Here is a 3,520-nt window from a genome sequence, read left to right as displayed (position 1 = left end):
TGGGCGGCGGCCACCTCGCGGCTGGATGCGGAAGCGCTGTGGTCATTGAAGCAATACGTTTGTGGGAGGAAAATTCGTCGTGGACGAATTGGTCAACTTAGCGCTTGCGTTTCCACTAGATCGCCGTTTCGGAGATCTTGTTTGTGGGAGGAAGTGAGAGCGCACGTCTGTCCTCTAGACAGCCTGTTAGTAACGATGGCAGTGGTGTAAACAGCCAGCACAAGTACTAGCAGCAGATGTTACCCACGACCGGTTATGGGCCCGTCTCTGTTCCAAGCCCCTCGCACACACCGTGTCATTTAATCTTTATGGGCTCCCTGTCCAGTAGGTATTCCCAGCCGCATTTGCAGACGAGGAAACGAGACAGGGATGGGTGAACTCGCGTTCTCACAATCGCTGCAGTACGGAGCTGGAAGAAAGTGCTCCAACTCCAGAGCCCGTGCTCTTAGTTACTAAGCCAAACCTTCCATTTTGGTAACTGTGTGGCTGGAAGTTCTCCAAGATAATGCTGAGAAGTGTGTATATATATATATATACACACACACATATATATATGCTGTATACATTTTTACTTTCAAAATATATGACTCAGCCATTTAGTTTGCTTGTAATGTCCCAGTCCTTTGAGTCTTTCTCCTCCAATTATGCAAATAGAACACTTACTACAGAATACTTGGATAACTGACAAAAACATGAACAGCCAGCACCACAAAAACTTCTCTTCCCACCTAGCTCAAATACCAGAATCTTTGATATACAGTAGAAAGAGTAGTGATAACCAGTGTTTAGTATTTTAGAGTATGTCCTTCCAGTCTTTTGCAAAATTATATAGATTATGTAGTACATATGCTGCGTGTAGTATGTATACTATATATACAATGCATAGTATGCTGTATTTGAAATATATATTACTGTTACTATGCGTTGTAATTTGGAGAGAGCATAAGGAGAGTTAAAAGATAGTTTAAAAAGTACATACTCAACTACATGGAACATTAATTGAATTTTATGCAAGAACTGTGTAGTCATTCCATTTGACCCTTGGAGTAAGTGGGGTGCAGAAATCGTATCCTTATTTCTCAATGTTCAGAGCTTGGTAACTAGTAGGTACTTAACAAGTGTTTGCAAGTAAATGAATGAATGAATATTTCAAACTTGGTTTGTATGTCTATGGGTAGTTGTATCTAGATTGGCTTTTTTTTCTATGTGTTTTGGGAATGCATAATGTATGTATCTATAATAATAAAAGCGTAATATGCTAATTAAGACTGGATGGCCTTCTGGACGAAGCCAGGGCTGCAAGGGAAGCCTGGATCCCAGGTGCCAGAGGGAAGCCGGTCTGACAGCTGGGGGAAGGCAGGCCTACTCTTGCACGAATTTCGTGCATCGGACGTTTAGTATAATATAACCATATTATCTAGGCTCCATGGTGTATAAATCTACCTTTCTAGCCTATGTTTTCCTACCTTCTCCCTGCTATATGTACTACTGCATATTTCATACTGTCACACCTCGGGCCTTTGAGCTTTCCCATGTTTTGTTTCCATACCCTTGAATTCTCTCATTGGCATCTTCATCTGTCAAAATGCTAAGTGCCCTTTGAAGCAGGTGTTGCAAGCTCAGATACCTATAGGGCAGGGGTGGGCAACCTTTTTGTGAGTGCGTGCCAAAACCAGCAAAATCTCTGACTCAAAATTCTTCTGCGTGCCAACCCTAATTTTTTGAGAACAGGTTACGCCTACTTGATATCTCTTAAGGTGTACATATGTGAAGAACCTAGAAGAAATAATAAAATTCACTCGAGCGACAAAAACACAGTATATGATGATGAAAAATACATTTATTTTTTAATGTATACATGTACACTGGTAGTCCGACAGAAAACTTTATGACTCCGTTTGATATTATCAGTGGGACTTTTGCTGCTGCATCACTGATGACAGAGATTTTACATCAGGTTTATATTTCGTGACCTTCAGAGATATGCACGAGCTACTACTTTCATCCGTCAGGCTACTCCTATTATGAGACTTAACAAAATTCATCACTGAGAACAAAGATTCACAAGCGTATGTGGATGAAAACATGGAGAGTAACGCTGTTGCAAAGTTTTTTAAACAGAAAAAATTTTCTGGAATGGCATTCCAAGTCCTCAATAGTTTGTTTTCAACACTTCTCTCTGGTACTCCTGTCTCTAATCCCTTTTTTTCTATGTTTTCCAAGTCAACTCTAAGGTCAATAAATTTCTGCTTCCAAATTGAGCTACTCTGAAATTCAATCAACTGCATTTCAAAGTCAGCCATGTCTATCCATGAAAACATTTGTAAGTTTAGTTCCTACAGTTTCATGCTGTCTGGAAACCTCATGAATTTTGCTGTCTCTTCCAGTTCTCTGAATTTCGCAAATCTTGAGAAGAACTGCTCAGTAGTTGACTCGATGATGATTAAAAACAGCTTTTGAAAGCTTTGACAGTCTGTCCTGTCATCTTTTGGGAGGTCTTTGATGTGCCTCTTGAGTTTGGGAAATACCTAAATCTCTCACCATCCACATCCCTCTTAAAGACTTCCAGTTTCTTTTCAAAAGCCTTTATGTAACCAAACATAACATCGAGTGTCTTGCCAGTTCCTTGTAATTTAACATTTAAGTCATTCAAATGTTCACAAAAATTGTAAATGGAAGATTATAAGAGAGGGTTTCGCGTGCCAGCAAGTTACTGGCGTGCCATGTTTGGCACATGTGCCACGGGTTGCCTACCCCTGCTATAGGGGTTAATCAGGTCACATAAACAGTCAAATTGAATTGAGTGAAGATTGTGGAGAACTAGAGAACAGGACCCTGTCTAAAATATCCCAGCAACTGTTTGCTGTAAGCTAGTTATTACCAGGTTGAATGTGGGCCCAGTGTTGCAAGATCTTTCGATTAGAAATCTATTTGTATACAAACTTTGAGTTTTAAATGTTAGCAGTTAATACTAACAATTGTTTAAACACTCTGCAAGCCAAGTAAAAACATTTGTAGGCTGTATTTGGCAATCAAAAATCCCAGTTTGTGGCCAGTATTCTATGTCTATTTCATATGTTGTCCATGAATGTTATTCTCCGTTTCTAGCAGACTTTCTCTCTGTTCTTTTAGTATAGTGCTCCTTTCAAGCTGTCTTTTTTTAAAAAAAATATATTTTTATTGATTTCAGAGAGAGGAAGGGAGAGGGAGAGATAGACTGAAACATGAATGATGAGAGAAAATCATGGATTGGCTGCCTCCTGCACACCCCCTACTGGGGATCGAGTCCTCAACTCCGGCATGTGCCCTTGACTGGAATCGGACCTGGGACCCCTCAGTCCGCAGGCCAACGCTCTATCCATTGAGCCAAACTTGCTAGAGCAGCGGTGGGTAACCCCTGGCACGCGTGCCAAATATGGCACGCCAGTAACTTTTGCTGGCACGCGAAACCCTCTCTTATAATCTTCCATTTACAATTTTTTTCTTAATATTGACTTCTTTATTTTTCAGATAAATTCAG

At 40.5% G+C, this 3,520-nt stretch overlaps 1 protein-coding gene across 3 annotated transcripts in view; it reads left to right on the top strand.

Moving 5' to 3' along the window:
* Nucleotides 1-3,520, top strand: part of FAM114A2 (family with sequence similarity 114, member A2) — a 27,140-nt gene that overhangs the window by 166 nt on the left and 23,454 nt on the right. Inside the window, exon 2 of one of the 3 annotated variants that reach the window (XM_014543137.1) lies at nucleotides 326-517. The exons of the other annotated variants lie outside the window; for them this stretch is intronic. The gene's annotated coding sequence lies outside the window, so the exon portion shown is untranslated. The remainder of the gene's footprint in view (nucleotides 1-325; nucleotides 518-3,520) is intronic. 3 annotated transcript variants of the gene reach the window in all.

This window comes from Myotis brandtii, unplaced genomic scaffold (assembly GCF_000412655.1).
Source record: "Myotis brandtii unplaced genomic scaffold, ASM41265v1 scaffold32, whole genome shotgun sequence".
In the NCBI taxonomy this organism is placed as follows: domain Eukaryota; kingdom Metazoa; phylum Chordata; class Mammalia; order Chiroptera; family Vespertilionidae; genus Myotis; species Myotis brandtii.
This window is presented reverse-complemented; position numbering and strand designations above follow the sequence as displayed.